This window comes from Chiloscyllium plagiosum, unplaced genomic scaffold (genome assembly GCF_037043375.1).
Source record: "Chiloscyllium plagiosum isolate Xiang-an unplaced genomic scaffold, Cpla_swu_hap1 HiC_scaffold_34, whole genome shotgun sequence".
NCBI classification, from domain to species: Eukaryota; Metazoa; Chordata; class Chondrichthyes; order Orectolobiformes; family Hemiscylliidae; genus Chiloscyllium; species Chiloscyllium plagiosum.
In genome coordinates, this window is record NW_028270172.1 from 33,519,405 (window position 1) to 33,539,863 (window position 20,459).

At 41.5% G+C, this 20,459-nt stretch overlaps 1 protein-coding gene across 10 annotated transcripts in view; it reads left to right on the plus strand.

Annotated features, from left to right (window-relative positions):
* LOC122564399 (engulfment and cell motility protein 1) overlaps nucleotides 1–20,459 on the plus strand; it is a 319,775-nt gene that overhangs the window by 11,688 nt on the left and 287,628 nt on the right. For 5 of the 10 annotated variants that reach the window (XM_043719204.2, XM_043719200.2, XM_043719205.2 and 2 more), the window contains one exon: nucleotides 13,499–13,624. The exons of 1 other annotated variant lie outside the window; for it this stretch is intronic. The gene's annotated coding sequence lies outside the window, so the exon portion shown is untranslated. 4 more of the 10 variants (XM_087978589.1, XM_087978591.1, XM_087978590.1 and 1 more) reach the window with 4 other exon arrangements.

A 20,459-nucleotide genomic window follows, 5' to 3' on the forward strand; every position in this document is an offset into this window, starting at 1 on the left:
AGTTTTACCAAAGTGATACCAATGTCTGTCACTGATTTATACTGGTTATTGATCATTCATTATGCTGCTCCTCCATTTTTCAGGCTATGGTTTTCTCCATTTCTTCCTCAGCAGTTTGTCTGGATAATCCCATTCAAAGTAAGCATCCTTTTTTTTGCTACATCATTTTTCAGCTCAATGGCAAGTAAACCATTTGTCTTAACCCTTGCCAGTAGTAGTGTGTAGAGCAGAGAACCAGGAATCTCTTGATCCTATTCATGGGCCGTTTATTGAAATCATTGCTATCTGTGTTGTAACTCATTCATCCAACTTTGTTCCGTATCCTTTAATACTCTTCATTAACAAAAAAAAATCTAGCATTGAATTTTTAATAAATACTTTTAAACATGTATAGTAGCAATTCCTCTGCTTTTTGTAAAAGTAAGTGTTAACATCCTTCATTTAATGCTTTATCCCTGGATATCTGCAGAGGTTGGACACTAGCAATACAGGACTGTTGTTCCTAAAGTGAACAACATGATTAGTAATCTTCCAGATGTGTCTATTCCTGTTTTATTGCTAAGAATTAAAAAAAACTTGCTTAATATTGCCCCTTAATGATGGTATATGGGCCCTTGCTGGCTCACCCAAATTTATTGCAAATCCCTAATTGCCCTGTAGATGACGATGATGACCTGCCTTCTTGAACCACTTGAATCTTTGCAGCGTGGGCACACCCACAGTGCTATTATAAAGGGAGGTATCAGATCTTGACCTAACAAAGGTGGAGGAATAGGAATTAGAGTTTCAAGTCTGGGTGGTGTTTGGCTTGGAAGAGGACTTGGTGGTGTTCTCAAGTATCTTCTAGATGGTAGAGGTCTCTGTTGGAAGGTGCGTTCAGGGGAGCCTTGATCAGTTGTTGCAGTGCCTCTAATAAATGGTACAAACTGCTGCCACTATACATTGGTAGTGAAGAATGTTGAAGCTGGTGGATGGGATGCCAAGTTTATTCTGGATGATGTGAAGTTTCTGCTGGAGCTGCACTTATCCAGGCAAGCGGGAAGTCTTCCTTTGCACTGTTGACATGTGCTTTGTAGATGGTGGACAGGGCTTTGGGGAGAAAGAGCTGAGTTTCTTTTGACCTGTTCCTAAATCCCCAATAGTCATATGGTAGTTCATTTTATGGTCAATGGCAACCACCAAGATGTTGTTGGTGGGCCATTCAGTGAAGATAATGCCACTCAACACCAAGGTATGATGGTTAAATTCTTCCTTTTTGGAACTTGTCATTGACTGGAATTTGTATAGTGCACATGTCACTTGCCACTTACCACCTCACGTCTGGATGCTCACTGCATATGGACATAGACTGCTTCAGAATCTGAGGGTTATGATGAACATTGTTCAATAAACAGTGAAGGTCAGATCATTGATTAAACAATTGAAAATGTTTAGGCCTAAGAGACTACCCTGAGGAACCCCTGCAGGGATGTCCTGGAGCTGAGATGATTGACCTTCAACAATCACATCTTCCTTTCTGCTCTCCAGCTATTGTCTCCAGTTTTGCTGGTGCTCCTTGGTACTGAATCTGATTGATGTTGAGGGCAGTTACTCTCATCTCTGGAATTCAGCTCTTTTGTCCATGTTTGGACCATAGCTTAATAAGGTTAAAAACTGAGTGCCCCTGGCAGAAGACAAATTGACCATCTGTGGGCAGGATATTACTTTGCCAGTGCCTCTTGGAGTCATAGAGATGTACAGCATGGAAACAGACCCTTTGGTCCAACCCGTCCATGCTGACCAGATATCCCAACCCAATCTAGTCCCACCTGCCAGCGCCCGGCCCATATCCCTCCAAACCCTTCCTATTCAAATACCCATCCAAATGCCTTTTAAATGTTGCAGTTGTACCAGCCTCCACCACTTCCTCTGGCAGCTCATTCGTACCACCCTCTGTGTGAAAAGGTTGCCCCTTAGGTCTCTTTTATATCTTTCCCCTCTCACCCTAAACCCATGCCCTCTAGTTCTGGACTCCCCGACCCTAGGGAAAAGACTTTGTCTATTTATCCTATCCATGCCCCTCATAATTTTGTAAACCTCTATAAGGTCACCCCTCAGCCTCCAATGCTCCAGGGAAAACAGCCCCAGCCTATTCAGCCTCTCCCTATAGCTCAAATCCTCCATCCCTGGCAACATCCTTGTATATCCTTTCTGAACCCTTCATTAGGCAGAGACTGGTGGAACAATATTTAGCAGGGCTGGATTTGTCCTGCTTTTTGTATAGAGGACCTAGATGGTCATTTTTTCATATTATCAGGTCGATGCCAATGTTGTAGCTGTTTTGGGACAGCTTGGCTAGAAATGTGGCAGGTTCTGGAGCACAAGTCGTCAGTACCATTGTCAGAATGTCGTTAGGGCCCTTCACAGCATCCAGTATCACGTGGAGTGAATTGAATTGTCTGAAGACTGTCGTCTGTCATTTGAAGATTTTAGGAGGAGGCTGGGTAAAGTAATTTCTCCTTATCTCTGTCCTAAAAGGCCTATCCCTAACCCTGGACTCCCCAGTCATCTGGAACATCCTTTCTGTTTCTTCCATTTCTAGTCCTGTTAGAATTTTATAGGGTTCTGAGAATCCCCTTTTTCTTCTAAATTCGAGTGATTATAGTCCTAACTGACCCAGTCTTTGGCTGTATGTCAGTTGCCCTATGCCACGAATCAGTCTGGTAAACCATCTTTGTTCTCCTTCCATAGCCAGAACATCTTCCTTCAGGTAAGGAGATGAAAACTGCACACAATACTCCAGGTGTGGTTTCACGAATGATCTTTACGATTGCAGCAAGACATCCCTTCTCCTGTACTCGAACCCTCTTGCTATGAAGACCAACACACTATTTGCCTTTTTCACTGCCTGCTGGAGTTTCATGCTTACTTTTGGTGACTGAAATTAAGAGAGGGTGATAGTGCAGAGTGACTGACGAGGGTTCTGGGAGACATTGGCTTGCTCACTGCGACTGAGAAAGGGATTGCGGAGGACCCGGTGTCTCCAAACGTGACATGACTGTAAGTGTTTCACTCGTTCCCTCCTCTCTGCACCAAAAAAAGAAAGAGGGAGGCTGTTAGAAAATGTAGTTTTGCTTTAGAAATAGCAGAGTCTCAGCAGTGAGGTCGAAGTACTGCTGTTGAACTCAAAGTGTGGGCTTTGTGAATGTCAGCCTTGATTAAGGAGGGCACCAAGCATTAAGGTGTGGTCAGGGCAGCTCCTTTTTTTTTTAATTAATCCAGTATTTACTAGAGAGGTGCTAATGGCACTTAATGGAGTGAGATGAGAGAGATCAGGGAGAAGTCAAATGTCCCTGACAACTCTGTCTGCAGCAAGTATGTCCACCTGCAGCTTCTCTCCGACCGCATGGATCGGTCGGAGTGGCAGTTGGACTCACTGAGGAGCACACAGAGGCAAGTAGGAGTTTTAGGAATGTGGCCACACCAGAAGTTCAACCAAATAGATGGATGACCGCAAGGAAGGGCGGGAAGGCGGTGTAGAAGTCCCAGGTGGCTATTCCTCTCTCAAACAAGGACTCTGGGAGGCTGTGGTGTCTCAGGGGAAAGCAACAGCAGCAGCCAGATCGGTGACATCATGATTGGCTTGGTTTTACAGTAGTGAGTGTTAAAGTGTTGGCAAGCCGTCGTCATTGGGGTCTCTATAGTCGGGGCACAGATAGGCATTTCTGTGGCTGTAAGCGAGACTCCAGGATGGTATGTTATCTCCCTGGTGCCAGGGGCAAGTCTTTGAGCAGGCACAGAATATTCTGAAAGGGGATGGTGAGCAGCCAGAGAATGTGGCCCATATTGGTACTAAATAGAATTGGTGAAGAGAGATGAGGTCCTGCAAAGGGAATTTAGGGAGTTAGTTAAGTAGTTGAAAAGCAGGACCTATACGGTTATAACCTTGGGAAGATAATGCAGTTGAATGCATGGCTAAAGGGCTGGTTAAGAAGAGAGGGCTTCATTGGACAGGCACATGAACACTGGATCATTGGGATCTCATCCAGGGCAGGGGGGACATGTACAAGAAGGCTGGGTTCCATCTGAATTGGAGGGCACCAATGACCTTATAGGGAGATTTGCTAGTGTCACTCAGGAGGCTTTAAACTAGTGTGGTGTGGTGGGGTGGGGAGACCAGACCACATCACTAGGTCAGTATGTGCAGTGATTGAGGTGAAGGCAGAGGTTAACTCAAGTAAGTCCAATAGGCAGAACAGGCAGGGCCAAGTTATTGAACGTGAATGAATAAAAGAAAACGCATTTGGAATATTCTGTGGAGTTCTACTCACCACACCATAGGAAGGATGTAGAGGCTTTGAAGATGATGCAAAAGAGGTTTGCCAGCATATTGCCTGGATTGGAATGTATTAGCTATAAACTGAGGTTGGACAAACTTGGATTGTTTCTGGTAGACTGTTGAAGGCTGAGGAGCAAACTGATAGAAGTATTTAAAATTATGAGAGGCATGGATAGTTGGAATCTTTTTCCCAGGGTGGTAATGTCAAATACTAGGGGACATAGGTTTAATGTGATAGGGAGAAAGTTTAAAGGAGATGTGTGAGGCAAGTTTTTACACAGATAGTGTAGATGCTAGGGGAGATGGTAGAAGCTGATACAATAGCAATGTTTGAGAGATATTTACAGGCAGAGAATAAAGGGATATAAACCATGTGCAGGCAGATTGGATTAGTTTAGAATAGCACCGTGGTTGGCACAGACAGGAGTAGACCATTCGGCAAGTTAATTCTAGTCTGCCATGGTAATGTCGTTCTTTCTTCTGATATAGTTGGTTCGATGAAATCCCAGAATACATGTGAATAGAATGAGACTGTTGCAGCACAGGGGGAATGCTGCACTGTCAGAGATGACACCTTTCAAAATAGATGTAAAACCTATTTCAAGGTGGGATGTATAAGATTCTGTTGTTTCATTTGCAGAATAACAAGTGGTTCTGTAATACCCTCGTCAACATTTATCCCTCAACCTGCACCAATCATAAAGATTGAATTTCAGTATCACATTGTTATTTGTGTCACACTGTTGCAGGCGAATTGGGTGCTGCATTTACTGACTTTATAATAGTATTAACAAAAGTAATTTAATGTCTCTAAAGTGTTTTGGGATATCTTTGAGTCATGGAATTTTCATAGAAATGCAGGTTTGTCCTTCCTGTTATTCATCCTTCAGCAGTAGGGGGAAGCAGCTCGTACCTCCTTTGAAGTTCTGTCGTTATTATTCTTAATGGCAAGGATATAATGTTTTTGTTTACAGTTCCGTTCTGAGGAAAGGTCACTGGACCCAAAACGTTAACTCTGATTTCTCTCCACAGATGCTGCCAGACCTGCTGGGCTTTTCCAGCAATTTCTGTGTTTGTTTCGGATTTGCAGCACCCGCAGTTCTTTTGGTTTTTAATTCTTTGCTTAGTTGGCTAGCTTTTGGCCCTCTTTCCAGGCACCGCGCCTGAGAGCCAAACAGGAGGTGACTCCTGTTTATTTAAAGTTTATTTTTAGTATTGGAATCATTCGGTCATTCTCCATGTGAGAAGGCTGTGGTTTTGTATTGTATTATTATAGTCCCGGCTATGTTGTTAGTGTGTTGTCTCTATTAGGCTCGTAGAGACACATTGGCAACATGTGGCACATTCTCTTCCAATTATCAGCCATTTCAAATTCAAACAGGCACTAATTCCACTGTAAGAAACAAATAATTTTGAAAAAGTAACTTTTCTTTCATATAAATAACTGAAATCAAGATGATGTTAATAGTCTATTTGAATCTTATGATTCCATTTCTAGTTTGTTCAGCTCTCTTAAAATTAAAGGAAGCCTCAAGACGAGGGAGTACTCAGTGAATGGCAGGACGGTAGGAAGCTCAGAGGAACAGAGGGTTCTTGGGCTGCTTGTCCACAGATCCCTGAAGTTGGCAGAACAGGTTAATATGGTAATTAAGAAAGCAATGGGACATTTACCTTTATCAACCGTGACATCGACTATAAGAGCAGGGAGATTACATTGGAGCTGAATAGAACTTTGGTCAAGTCATGGCTGGAGTACTATGTGCATTTCTGGTCACCACGCTATAGGAGAGATATAATTGCACTGGAGGGGTTGCAGAGGAGATTCACCAGAATGTTGCCTGGAATAGAGCAGTTGAGCTATAAAGAGAGGCTGAATAAGCTTGGGTTGTTTTCTTTAGAACAGAGAATGCTGAGATGGGGACCAATAAAAATGTCTAAGATTGAGGAGCATGGACAGGGTGGATAGGAAGCAGCTGTTTGCCTTAGTTAAAGGATCAGTAACAGGAGACATCATTTTAAGGTGTAGCGCAGGAAGCTTAGAGGGGATGTGACAAATTTGTTTTACTCAGAGGACAGCGGAAATCTGTGATGTTTTCCCTGGGAGGGTGGTTGAGGCAGAAAACCTCACAACCTTTAAAACGTCGATGGATGAGCATCTGAAATTTCATAACATTCAAAGCTTTGGGATGAGTGTAGCTAGGCCGTTAAAGAATCAATGGGTTGAAGGGCCTTTTCTACACTGCATGACTATGACTAAAAGCCAAATGAAAATAGATTTGACCTATAAGAGCAATAATTGTGAGTATTGCAGTCCTGCTGAAAGTGAGCACTAATTAATGATCGTTTAGACTATGTTCCTCAGTAAAATTAGTTAATTGTGGTGGATTATCACTGTATTGGGAATTAGAAATCAAAGTAAACCATGCTATAGACACAAAGCTCTGTTGCTGAGATGAAATACATGTGAAAATTGCTTCATTCAAAGGATTGACCTCCAAGTACTTTCCATCACCCACTGGTGCTCAGCGTGGTCTGGGCTCATTTCTGGGCTGCTTCTCTTCATTTGTTTTCCGTGGTATGTTTACCGCTGTATGTATCTGTATGTTTTCATCAATGGCCTGCTTTGTTGGCAGCCTGTGCTGGCGATTGGCAATTTTCCTCTCCTGTTGTTACTTTTGCAAAAGGAAGTGAAAAATCACTGCTAAAGCCACACTAAACCCAGTTGCATGGATTTAGCTAAGAGAAGGAACCTGTGGGCAAAGCTTGATTCTGAGGTACTGTACTGCGGCCTGCCTCCTCTGGGAACTTTTTGTACAAGTCCAGCCTAGATTTTCTTCTGTAAGAGTAATGTATTAAATTAATTTTGGCTGTCTCAGCCCAGCCTGGAGCCCACAGGAGAAAACTGCTTGAAGTTGGCACTAATTAACATCTAATTGGTAATCCAATTCAGAAAAACATGTATTTGACCTGGGACGGCTTTGCTGACAATGTAGTTGAAATGCAGACATTTCCTGTTATTCCTGATAATGAGTACAGCAGATATCTTTTGTATTGGTAAAGAATATATTTTAAGATACATTTGGTTATGTTACTGGCATACTACTGCAAAACCCTGCGCTAATAATCCATGGTGTAGCAGTGTGAATATCTTTTCCAGATTTTCCAAACTGAGTTGTGATAAGTTGATATCTTTAAAAGTGACTTCTTTTAAAATCCAGCTTGTTGCAAGATGTCATGTCGGGAAAGAAATGTGCTGTTCTGATCAATGTGGCCTCAACTTGACATCTACCATACTTGCTACCCAGATTTATCAAATATCTACTAACAGTATGAGCCAAATGTTTTTGTATTTGTCAACAGGGATCACAGCCAAGGCCAGCATTCATTGACCAGGCCCTTGAAAAGAAGGTAGTGACCTGCCTTCTTGGTTTAAAGAAAGATACTTCCTACTCAAGGGCAACAAGGGATGGACAAACTGCTGACCTCACTGTGTTGACTATTTCCCAAGAATGAAATTTTTAAAACGTTGACCTCAAAATTGACATGGATTTTGTTATGGACAGTTTGTAGAATTGCATGCTGTCATATCAATCCGTGACTAGGTTGGTAAGGTAATTGTATTGGAGTTGTGGTTTCCTGCATTAGAGATATTGTACATGTCCTTTGGGCCTTAATAATGAAAGTGTTAGACAATAGATTCAAATTTAATGAGATAAAAAGGTAACATTGTAACTGCATTCCTCTTGTGGTTTGTTTCAAATGTCGCTTGAGGCAACGTTAGTGCCAATTAGCGTTCTCTTATGTGACGTGGGAATTTGAGTACTTACATTCCATTCTTTCCCAGCAAATCTTTACAGGGATGTGGAGACAGAGATTTAAGCAATTAAAATTTAGTGCCTCTCTGAAATAAAGTAAGTACTTTTTTTTCCTCCTTCACATTTCCTTTCCTACCCTGAAATCATGATTGGCTGTGCACAAATGGATGTTGGAAGTGTATGAGACTAAGTGAGTACTCAATTGAGAAGAGCACCACAGTTGAGTTCAGTCTTATTCTCTTTTGCAGTCTACACTTTTTGCCAAGGGTCACTAGATAGTGGTTTGGAATCGGAACCTCAAATGACTTGATATGTCTCCAGCATATGGATGCTACAGTCAATTATAATAATTGTGGCAGACTCCTATCTGAGATCTGTGAACTCATCTGGAACCTTCTGACCACAGGAGGAAAAAAGTTGAAGGGAAATTATATTTCCAGTTCGCTGCATTAGTCACAATATTTGATTGCCAATTTTGTTTGATTTTCATATTTCTTCAGAAGTTACTCAGAGCAACCATTCCTTGCTTTCCTTCCTTCTGCAGGAATTTTTTTGTCGTGATAATTTGGTTTTCGAAATCAGTAACTTTAACTTTAAACAATCAATACCCTGTAAGGCTGATGCCATTGCTTCTAATTCTATACTGATCATTCTGCTATAACTTGCATTTCATTAACACAAATTCACTTTAACACGATTGGGGACACTTTCTAAAACGTGAAGTTTTAAAGCGTGTATTCGTTGTGACGCGATTCTGGCCCCATTAGTTTAAGTGGTGCTGTTATTACACGATTTTCTTCTAACACAGGATTGCACAATACTGCATTATAGCAGAACTGACTGTATAAATTTTCAACCAATGTTGAAAACCTGGCTTTCAGTTTTTGAATTGATTGCATATTTCAGTCACATCCAAGTGATCTCAGGCATATATTTTGGAAATCATTTAAAATAAAGGCAAAGAGACATCTTTGATGGTTCACTGAGCAAATGTTTCACATAGTATAGGAGAAAAGAAAGCAAGACATTTATAAAATGCCTTTTTCCACATGAAGACTTCCCAATTACTTTATTGTCAATGAGGTACATTGGTCATGAAGGTAGGCTAGCCAGTAATATTAGAAATGATAGTAAATGTTTCTTTCAATACATAAGAAACAAACGACAGGCAAGAGTAGACATTGGGCCACTTCAAACTGATGCTGGAAGCCTAGTGATGGGAGATAAGGAAATAGCAGGAGAACTTAATAAGTACTTTGCGTCCGTCTTCACAGTGGAAGACATGAGTAATATCCCAACAATTAAAGGGAGTCGGGGGCTGAGTTGAGTATGGTTGCCATTACAAAAGAGAAAGTGCTAGAAAAGCTAAAAGGTCTTAAAATTGATAAATCTCCTGGCCCTGATGGGTTACATCCCAGAGTTCTGAGGGAGGTGGCTGAGGAAATAGTGGAGGCGTTGGTTGAGATCTTTCAAAAGTCACTGGAGTCAGGGAAAGTCCCGGATGATTGGAAGATCGCTGTTGTAACCCCCTTATTCAAGAAAGGATCAAGGCAAAAGATGCAAAATTATAGGCCAATTAGCCTAACCTTGGTTGTTGGTGAAATTCTAGAATCCATCATTAAGGATGAGGTTTCTAAATTCTTGGAAGAGCAGGGTCGGATCAGAACAAGTCAACATGGATTTAGTAAGGGGAGGTCGTGCCTGACAAACCTGTTGGAGTTCTTTGAAGAGGTGACAAGTAGGTTAGACCGGGGAAACCCAGTGGATGTGGTCTACCTAGACTTCCAAAAGGCCTTTGATAAGGTGCCACACGGGAGGCTGCTGAGCAAGGTGAGGGCCCATGGTGTTCGAGGTGAGCTACTGGTATGGATTGAGGATTGGCTGTCTGACAGAAGGCAGAGAGTTGGGATAAAAGGTTCTTTTTCGGAATGGCAGCCGGTGACAAGCGGTGTCCCGCAGGGTTCAGTGTTGGGGCCGCAGCTGTTCACATTATATATTAATGATCTGGATGAAGGGACTGGGGGCATTCTAGTGAAGTTTGCCAATGATACAAAGTTAGGTGGACAGGCAGGTAGTACTGAGGAAGTGGGGAGGCTGCAGAAGGATCTAGACAGTTTGGAGGAGTGGTCCAGGAAATGGCTGATGGAATTCAATGTGAGCAAATGCGAGGTCTTGCACTTTGGAAAAAAGAATAGAAGCATGGATTACTTTCTAAACGGTGAGAAAATTCGTAAAGCCAAAGTACAGAGGGATCTGGGAGTGCTAGTTGAGGATTCTGTAAAGATAAACATGCAGGTTGAGTCTGTGATTAAGAAAGCGAATGCAATGTTGTCAATTATCTCAAGAGGGTTGGAATATAAAAGCACTGATGTGCTACTGAGACTTTATAAAGCTCTGGTTAGGCCCCATTTGGAGTACTGTGTCCAGTTTTGTCCCCACACCTCAGGAAGGACATACTGGCACTGGAGCGTGTCCAGCGGAGATTCACATGGATGATCCCTGGAATGGCTGAGGATCCTGGGATTGTATTTATTGGAGTTTAGAAGATTAAGGGGAGATCTAATAGAAACTTACAAGATAATACATGGCTTGGAGAGGGTGGACGCTAGGAAATTGTTTCCATTAGGCGAGGAGACTAGGACCCGTGGACACAGCCTTAGAATTAGAGGGGGTAAATTCAGAACAGAAATGCGGAGACATTTTTTCAGCCAGAGAGTGGTGGGCCTGTGGAATTCATTGCCACAGAGTGGAGTGGAGGCTGGGACGCTAAATGTCTTCAAGGCAGAAATTGATAAATTCTTGATGTCACAAGGAATTAAGGGCTACGGGGAGAATGCGGGTAAGTGGAGTTGAAATGCCCATCAGCCATGATTGAATGGCGGAGTGGACCCGATGGGCCGAATGGCCTTACTTCCACTCCTATGTCTTATGGTCTTATGGTCATGTCATCAGTGGAAAGTAATTAACATGGCAGTCGATTTGTGCACCTCAAAGTTCCGTCATTGGGTATAAGATGACCACATATCGATTCATCAATATTATTTGAGTGTGCTTGCAATGAACCGTGTTCGATATCTGTGATATTATACTGATGGTGATAGTAGCATGTTGACCACAGCCAACAATGTAGAAATCCTGCAGCCTTTTACCTGACCTAATTGGCACCCTCTTTGTGTAGCTGCTCCCTCTCTGACTTGCAGCCATTCCCTGTACCGCAGCTCAGCCGGAGCTTCTTGCCAGGAAATCCCACCCACCTACCTCCAGGCTACCAGCTGGAACTGCCACTTGCTGGTCAGAACGCAGTGCGTGCCCAACACCACCACCTTCAGAAGTTGTGTAGACCATTACCATCCTCAGGACTTGACCCCCTAGAATAGAACTGCCTTTCCTGGCCCTCAGGGCACCAACCACTTCTGAGCTTGGCTCCCTATCTTGTTGTCCTGTGGCCTGAAGGTCACTGGCAATCTCTGAGCTCAGCAGCTCCATTTCAGCCTTGAGGTGATAGCAGGGCATCCTCAGTTGGAAACTTCGTTGATGCAGAAAACCATTCTCAAGGTATATGCATACATTACCATTTTTTGTAAACACAACACACCAACTGAAGGCAATTTTAAGGCAGAACAGTGCAAACTATTGGAGCACATAGTGCCCAGGTGGTTTCCAGTGATGTTGGCTTTGATAACTTGCTGAAACACTGGAAACCTCTGACAAACAACTTTCAGAATGTAAATGTGGAAAATTGCCCCAAAATGCGATGCTTCGTGGATGAGGGATTTTCCAATGAAGCGGCTAAACTTTATTTTCTGTTCCTCAGCAATGCCCTCAAATTAGTCGTCGCCCATGTTGAAACTTGAGATACAGTTGTTCAGTATATGAGCTGATGAACAACATATAAAGGAAACTGAAAAGAAGGGTTTGAGAAAAGGTTTTTGGACTCGCCGTGTATGATCATTTGAAGTAATTAATGCTAGATATGGCAGGGAAATGGAATAGCAACATTTTAACCTTTAAAAGAATCAAGATGTATTTGAATAATGGAAATAGCAAACAGTTTTTAGATTAGATTAGATTTTTACAACAGAATATCCAAATTAATCCTTTTGAAAGGTGTGCACCTTGAAACACTTTATGGTGGTGTTCAACGTGCAACCTTAGAGACATTGACGTGGACGCACTATATGAAGAATTTGGTGTTGTGCTAAGAGTTATGCCCCCCTCCCCCCCCGCCCCCCCCCAGAATGAGTCATGCCAGTCCAATCAGTAGTAGGACCTGAAACATTTCAGCAAAGCCCATTCACAAACATGAAGAAAATCACCTCCTGTCAATTCTACATAATCAGACAGTGGTCAGACAGAAGGAGTTTTCTGTATGATAACCACATCTTGAGAGAAATCTGTAGGATTTGGAAAATGTGAACAGAGAGCTGAGATCTACATCCATTTTTCAGAAGAGTGAAAAGATATGTATTCTCAAGTTCTTGGGAAACAGAAAATTATGAATGCCACCAGGAACACCCAAAGATATAATTAAAATCTGTAGGTTGCTCCTATGGTGAGAACATTGGCTTTAGATTGGTGATGTTATTGATAGTTCTTACATCTGAGTCGGGAGGTCAGGATTCAAGTCCAGACTGCTCCAGAGATGTGTAATAACATTTCTGAAAAGGTTAGAGAACATCTAATTGCAACAGCAGAAGCAGCACCCTGGCTCATTTTAACTATGTCAGCAGCACCCTCGGACAGCGGCTACTCTAGCTTTTAAATTGACAACTGCAGTCAGAGACACTCTGAAGGGAAATGAAACTGTCACATTAGCATTAGCTCCTGATCTTGAGGCACTGGTTGGGGCAAATTTAGAGAAGTTTTAGTTGAACATCTGGTGGTGTTTGGTGCTAACATTGCCATTCTTTTCCTTAACAACACAAAAGAAAACAAGAGCTAGGATCCTGTCAGATAAAATTGTATTAGCAGTCATAATCTTTTGAAGATCTTGCAGCAATTACCATTGATTAGTGGTCATTATCCTTTAATGAATTCCAGAAATCAATTCCATTCAACTAAGGACAAAATTAGGATTGTTAAACATGTATGTAGTGTGTTATTTACTTAATTCTTAGTGGACAGTGAATAGTTTTGCTAGTGCTATTTGTGTTATGTTGAATTAAAAAGCAATCTTACCCAGTAGAAAGGGACATTTTATTCGAGAATAGATTTCAAAAGTCTGAAAACTTTGCACTAAATATGATGAATGATGAGAACACACAAAATGTACAATCATTTAAAACGCATGCAGAAAATATTCAGGAAATCAGCTTGCTTGACTGTGTATGTAAAGCACTAAAGATATTTTATTTTGACTTCACAGAAATTCTTGTTGAGCTGATTCACCTGTAGATTGAATCTGAGAATCTTGCTTCTCCTCCCAATTGCTTTAGATGCAACATATTCGAGCTCCATTTAGTTGAACAGCTTCCTTTGAGCAGTACGTGATGTAAGTCTTACTTCCTTTTCTAACAACTGCAGTCAAAACCTTCATGCTATAACTGCTTCTTAAATTTCTGTGGTGGGACAAGAAATCAAACAGCCTTCGTTAACTGGACATGAAATTGTAAGTTACCAAGTGTGTGATGTGCTTCATCACAAAACAGTGCTGAATGCAGCTGGATTGGTAAAACCGTATCATTTTTGTACTACATTTTATTTGGACTTGGTGTGAGAAGACTGTTGACAGGATTTCCTGGTACAGTTATTTAACAGGCGTGTTTCATTTTCACCATTAAGACAAACTGTTTTAAGTGACAGAGAAAGGGTGGGGTTGATCCTGCTTTAGTAACACTGCATATAGCATTGAGAGTATAAAACAATTGTAAAAAATATAGAATATTTATTTTGGGAGCTTGAAGTGCACTATGTTAAATTAGAAATGACCAGGAACTAGAAATGAAAGTAACGTGGAAGAATGAGTATAAATAATTTGTCAGATCTCTAATGCTACGGTCAGTTTATGTTTGAAAGCGGGCTCTGTTTGTTGCTTTTCTTTTCAAAAATGGATTAAGATTTGCATTGGACGCTTGTGATTTTGTACTGGAATATTGGGCAAGTATAAGTTTAAGGCAGTGCTTCAGTTGAGTTATTCTGGTCAAGTCCCAAATCATGAGAGAAAAACATGGGTGTTATACTGAGAATAAATAATTGCAATTTGTTATTCATAACTGGGGAAAAAAGCCTCTTGTTTAAATTAAAACCTATCTTCTCCAAAAGACTGATTATTTTGTGAACACGTGTGTATTGTCAATGTAACTTTTTTAGGTGGTATGCTATGCACATGTCTCTTTAGGGCTCAACGTATCCTTTCAATAACTTTAAGTACTATTTTTTAACTTTGTTGAGCAGCATTCTCCTGGTTTATTTCATAAACAGGGCCACATGCAACCCTGAAGAAGGGTCACTAGACCCGAAAAGTTAACTCTGTTTTCCCTGAGATGCTGCCAGACCTGCTGAGTTTTTACAGAGATTTCTGTTTTTATTTCTGATTTCCAGCATCCACAGTTCTTTGGGCTTTTGTTTTGACATTGGGAATCCTCTTTTTTTTTTAATTGGGACTGTAAATGTCTTCAGCATCAAACGCTAAAATTGTTATGGCAATAAGACAGAAACATTTTTCCAGATATCTTTATATCAACAATGCTGGAGACTTTGAAGTTCACTCTGGTGTACGTTGAGAAGGAAGCAGAAGATGTGCCCACAAGGTTCAGGTGCCCACAAGCATTGACCTCCCACATTAGATCTTGTGTAAAATTTGTAAGTGACTTCAGTAAAAATTTATAAGATTTATTTTAAAAATTGATTGATTTGGTGTGGACTTGGCTGAATACTAGGTGTAATTATTAACTTCCTGTGCAAACTTTGTTCCATTCTTGTGCAAATAAACTATTTAGGAACAAAATCAACCACGAAAATACAGACCATTCACGGTAGTTGTTAAAAAAAAAAGTGACATCTTTGGTAGTCAGGTGTTGTTAGCTTCTATCACTATCACGATGTGGCCACTTTTTAAAAAAAATTAATAATGATGCAAAATAAAATAAGGAAGTTGAAAACTACTGGAAAAATTTCTTTGTGTCAGCCTTCACAGAAGTTCCTGAAAAACTAATGTATCAAGGCAGAATCAAAGACTAGATCTCATTAAGCTTAAAAGTGAGGACAAGCTTTCAAAAAAATAGATGTGGGAAACTTACAACCTTTTGAAATGACAGGTTCCATTACAGGATTTTAAGGGAAGGTGATATAGCACTAGGTTAGGGATCTAGGATGAAACTTTATTGCTGGAACAGCACAGCAGGTCAGGCAGCATCCAGGGAACAGGAGATTCGACGTTTCGGGCACAGGCCCTTCTTCAGGAATCTCCTGTGAAAATGTCCTGTTCCCTGGATGCTGCCTGACCTGCTGTGCTGTTCCAGCAATAAAGTTTCAACTTTGATCTCCAGCATCTGCAGACCTCACTTTCTCCTAGGGATCTAGGAACCTGGGTTTGAATCCCACCATAGCAAATATGGAACTTGAATTTTAAAAGGATTGACATTTGAAGTCTAATGATGACCGCTATCAATTGTTGTTAAAAACACATCTGGCTCACAAAAGCATCCTAATGTCCTTTCGCGAAGGATATTGCACCCGGGCCAAATGTAACTCCATTCCCACAATAATACATTTGACTCTTAACTACCTGTGAAATGGCCTAGCAAGCCATCATAGTCTTATAAACTAATAGAAAGTCTGAAAAAAATGAATGCAATCGGATGGTCCTCCTGGCATCGACCAACGCACTGGAAACATAAAAGACAATCACAAACCTGTCAACCCTGCAAAATCCTCCTGAATAATATCTGGGGGTTAGTTCCAGAATTTGGAGCACTGTCCCAGTTGGGAGGGAGCTGCCCTGGGAGTCCTCAACATTAACTCTGGAACCCAAGAAGTGTCACAGCAGAAGGTCCAATATAGGCAAGGAAATCTTCTGCTGATTACCACATTGACCCCTCCTCCCCTGCCACTCAGCAGGTGAATCAGTACTCCTCCACATTGAACACCACTTGGAGGAAGCATTGAGGGTGGTAAAGGCACAGAATGTACTCTTGATGGGGGATTTCAACATACACCACAAGAGTGGGTTGGCAGCAGCACTACTGGTCGAGCTGGTTGGGTCCTAAAGGACATAGCTGTAAGACTGTATCTGCAGAAGGTCGTGAGGGAACCAAAAAACGGAAAAACATACTTGACCTAATCCTTACCAATCTGCCAGCTGCAGATGCATCTATCTGTGACAGTATCAGTAAGAGTGACCACAGCATAGTCCTTGTGAAGACAAAGTTTTACCTTCACATTGAGAATCCCCTCCATCATATTGTGTGGCATTATCACTGTGCTAAATGGGATTGACCTCAAACAGATCACCCAGGCCTACCTAAAAATGAAGTGTCAACCTGATGAAACTGCAAAACAAAACTACTTGTAAGCCAAACCATATAATTAGCAAATGTTAGACAGTGCTAAGCAATTTCACAAAGCAATGGATCAGATCTAGAGTCTGTAGTCTTGCTACATTCAGTTGTGAATGGTAGTGGAGAATTAAACAACTCACTGGAGGAGGTGGTTCCACAAACATCCACATCCTCGATGATGGAAGAGCCCAATGCATCAGTGCAAAACAAAAGGCTGAAGCATTCACAACAATCCCAACAAAGCGCGAAGTACCAAGTGGATGTTCCATTTCAGCTACCTTTATTTGATACTCTAAAGGCTATGGGCCCTGACAACATTCTGGCAATGGTATTGAAGGTTTGTGCTCCAGTACTTGCCACTGCCCTTCAACATTGGCATCTACCCAACAATGTCAAAAGTCACCCAGACTTGTCTTGTACATAAAAAGCAGGACCAACCCAACCCAGTCATTTATTGCCCCATCGGTCTACTCTCATTCATCAATAAAGTGATGGAAGGTGCCTTTAACACCTGCTCAGCAATAACCTGCTCAGTGACGCCAAGTTTCGGTTCCACCAGAGCCACTCTGCTCCTGACTTCATTACAGCCTTGGTTCAAACATGTGTGGTGAAAGGGTTAAAATTATGTCCCAGTACATGTGTGAATCTAACCGGAATGGAGGTGTTGCTTAGTCCCGTGTGAATCTTATTACACACCTCCCCATGTGAATCTTCTTATCTGTATGTAACCAGAATGGAATGTGTTTTTTAGCCTTGCTCTGCTGTTCACATGAATGTTTATATCTGGAAAAGAGTATATCAGCTGAAAAAGTCTCCAGTTCAGGGAGTCTGCTCCGGGGTTACGTTTAACCGCCGAGCGTGGGTTGTTGGCAACCGCTCTACGAGAACTGACGGCTCCCAGTTCCGGTAACATGTAGAGTGAGTATAAGCCAGACCCGGGAGTCTGCTCCGGGGTTACGTTTAACCGCCGAGCGTGGGTTGTTGGCAACCGGTCTACGAGAACTGACGGCTCCCAGTTCCGGTAACATGTAGAGTGAGTATAAGCCAGACCCGTTGTAAGTATGAGACCTGGTTGTGGCGACGCTGCGGGGAATAAAATGCTCATATTCTAGCAGACTCGCCTCTTGGTCGTTTGTTCTGTGTCAGACTACTCTCCTACGAACCTGAATTTTTTAAAACAACATGGGAAAAAGAGCTGAATTCCAGAGATGAAGTGAGGGTAACTGCCTTTCACACTTGACTGAGTGTAGGGTCAATGAGCCCTAGCAAAACAGAACTCACTGGGAATCAGAGAGAAAGCTCTCTACTGGTTGGAGTCAGATGTGGCACAAAGAAACATGATTGTGGTTGTCGGAGGTCAGTTATCTCAGCTTCAGGACATCTCTGCAGGAATTACTCAAGTTCATGTCTCAGATATTTTCAGCTGCTTCTTCAATAACTTTCCCTCCATCATAAAGTCAAAAGTTGAGATGTTCGCTAATGATTGCGCAATGTTCCGTACCCTTTGTGACTCCTCAGACACTAAAGCTGTCCATGTAAAAGTGCAGCAAGACATGGATAATATCCAGGCTAGGGCCGATAAGTAACATTTGTGCTACACAAATGCCAGAAATGACCATCTCCAACAAGAGAGAATCTAACCATCACCGCTTGACATTCAGTGCCATCATCGTCACTATCAACATTCTGGGGGGTTATTATTGATGAGAAACTGAACTCGTCATACAAGTCCTGTGGCTACAAGAGCAGGTTAGAAACTAGGAATCCAGCAGCAAGTAACTCTATCAGACTCCCCAAAGCCATCTACATGTCAGGAGTGCGAGGGAATGCTCCCCACTTGCCTGGATGAGTGCAGCTCCAACAACACTCAAGAAGCTTGACACCATCCAGGACAAAGTAGTCTGCTTGATTGGCGCCACATCCATAACCTTAAGTCTTGTCGTTCTAACATTTTTAGTGCTGTTCACATTATTTTGCACTGTGAGGCTTGAATTCTCTACTTTTCAATTTTATTATTTCCCATTCTAGTTTTTTTTGCCCTTGTTTCCCATCCCTGCCATTTTAGTTTAAACCCTTTCCAACTGCACTCATGAATACTCCCCCAGACCAGCAATGTTTGGTTAGAACCCTGTGTTAACATTGCGTTAAATGTAAATAGCTTGATCTTTTTCTAATGGATCTTCATTTCTTATGCACAATGGACTCCAGTTTTATTGTTAAAATCTACAACATTGTGTTTTGATGAAAGACCAGTTTCTTAAATAAATAAAAATGATGTTTCAAGCCAGATTCAGATGCATATAGCTGCAATTGTAGAGATTTGTAGAGAAAAGGTGCACTTAGATAGGGAAAGAAATAGATGGACCAGAAACAATTATGTTTGTCCACTAACCTGAGAAAAGTGTAGTTCTCTCAAGTACCTGCATTGTACTTGTATTCATTCTGGTGCATGTCCAGTGAATCCACAAATGTTAAATGATATTTGACTGACTGCAAGAAATGTGTGTATGAACAGATTTTCATGAAAGTGCATTTAAATCCTCAACTTGTCTGTTGTTACTAGGGCAATATCTGTGAAAATGTTCAGGGTGGCTTGCAATCACTTTTTAAATCATTTCAAAATTCCTGTATCCAATGTTTTTGAAGTGTAATAATCATTATGTTGGCAAAAATGATTGTCAATTTGTGGACAAGTGAGTGAATATAGAGTTCATGGATTGTCCTTCTGGCGGGATTGGTTGAAGGATGTTGCTCTGGATATTGCAACAACTTGATGTTCTTTATCATAAATTGCCACAGGGTTCTTTCTGCCCACCTGAACAAAGAGAGGTGAGGATGTGGCTTAAAGCTTTATGGCACTTGTGACAGTGCAGTAGTGGACTGCCTCTCTGATATGCGCAAGACCTACTCCAAGACTTGAATCTCATTCATAAGTGCTCCTGAATGAGATAAATGTGGAATGACACACATGTATTTATAAGATAATCCACTGTGTTGCATTGCAATTTTACTACTGGATTTTAGAAAATCCTGGCATGATTTGGCTCTGATTTCTACAAGATCAGAATGAGTAACTGATTTCCATTGCATAATGTGTGCTGACAAAATATATAATTCAGTGGATGGCACATAAAATAGATTTAACTTGGGGGAAAAAAGTATATGGTCATTCATTATCTCAGTGCCAAATTTGAAGCTCAGCTAGCCTCCTTATAGCAAAATCATTCATGGTGCTATGTAAATGCTCACCATTTCTGTGATGGACTGCAGCCTGGAATGGTGTTAACAATGGCCTGAAGATTGCATTGCTATTGGTGGCTATATTTTTTTCCTATTCACATGGGTTGGAGGATAAGATGCTGTCCCATTAGAATGGACCAAAACTGCCCCCCAAATGTAAAATAAGTGTAGGTACTCTTACCCATTGTTTCTGGACATGCCACATGCTCCGTGTTTATTGGAGCGCTGTGGCGGGAGAGACAGGGAGGGTATTGAGGACTGAAGTCAAAGTAGACCCGATATCTCTCCTCTTAGGTCTACCAAATTTGCCATCTTTAGACGGGCATGGGAAGAAACTATTTAATATTCTTGCATACTGTGCACGGAAGAATATTCTGATGACCTGGATGTCTGAGAACCCGCCGGGCTTGCTGGGATGGCGGAAATTAATTATGGAGCACATTCCCTTGGACTTTTTTACAAACATAGTGCACCACACAACAGACCTTTTTTATAAGACATGGCAGCCCTATTTGAGTTATTTGGAAACAGATTTATCAGTTGTCTTAACTAGGGCATTTGTTTAACCAGGATGGTTAGATTTGTCAA